Source organism: Triticum dicoccoides, chromosome 5B (assembly GCF_002162155.2).
Source record: "Triticum dicoccoides isolate Atlit2015 ecotype Zavitan chromosome 5B, WEW_v2.0, whole genome shotgun sequence".
NCBI classification, from domain to species: Eukaryota; Viridiplantae; Streptophyta; class Magnoliopsida; order Poales; family Poaceae; genus Triticum; species Triticum dicoccoides.
Genome location: NC_041389.1, coordinates 264,160,425 through 264,161,514, shown reverse-complemented (window position 1 = coordinate 264,161,514; position 1,090 = coordinate 264,160,425).

Genomic DNA, 1,090 nt, shown 5'->3' with positions numbered 1-1,090 from the left:
GCCATTCCTCCATGACGGATACTGGTCGGATGGTCTTTGTGGTCGAAGGTGATCGGGCAAGCTGACCATGGGTTGTATTTCGGGGCTACCGGCTCTACAACATAGACTTCCCAAAGTGCGCAATTCCGTTCCTTCTTGGGTATATGTGTGACATAGATCATGTTCACAGTTTTTACCTCGGGAGGGAATTGCTTCTGGCCTCCATTGTTTGGCTCATGAGACTCATCATCATCCTCGCTGCGGGGACCCTTGCCTTGTTCCTCGGTCATAAGCTTGCCGTCCTGTTTGATCACCCAACAGTTATGGTTGGTGTGGTTGGCGGGCTTGTCTGAGGTGCCATGGATTTGGTAGGGTCTATCCAGGATCTTATCTAGCGCGGTTGGGCCATCCCGGTTCCCTTTACAGGGCTTCTTCCGCGGTCCTGATTTGCAGTTGCTGAATCTGACATTTACTGCCATATCATCGGCTTCACCGCCGTTGTGCCGGCGCTTGTTCTTGTTGTGCTATGGTTTCACGTTCCTGTCTTAGACTTCTGAGGTGTCGGGTTTGTCCGGGTGGTTCTTTTTGGTCAAGAACTGATTCCAAAATTGTCGAGCTGACTCTCTGGGCTGTTGAACAACGTGGCTCAAGTTGTTGGCATCCGGGGGCCTAACATAGGTGCCCTGGAAATTAGCTCAGAAGGCATCCTCAAGCTCTCCCCAGCTCCCAATGGAGTTTTCGGGGAGGCTGTTCAACCAGTGCTTGGATGGTCCTTTAAGCTTCAGTGGTGAATATTTAATGGCATGGAGGTCGTCTCCTCGGGCCATATGAATGTGGAGGAGGAAGTCTTTCATCCACATGGCTGGGTCTGTAGTCCCATCGTACTATTCAATGTTTAGGGGCTTAAAACCTTCGGGGAACTGGTGTTGCATCACCTCGTTGGTGAAACACATTGGTGTGCGGCGCCCCTCACCCTGGCCACACCATGCCAGAGGTCGGTTGTCATCTGAGCACGGTGTTGTTCCCGGGCTCTATCGTTTTTGTCGCGCCAGGCTTGGTATCTGCCCCGTCTAGCGGGAGTGTGTCCTCTAGATCCATAGATGGATCTTGT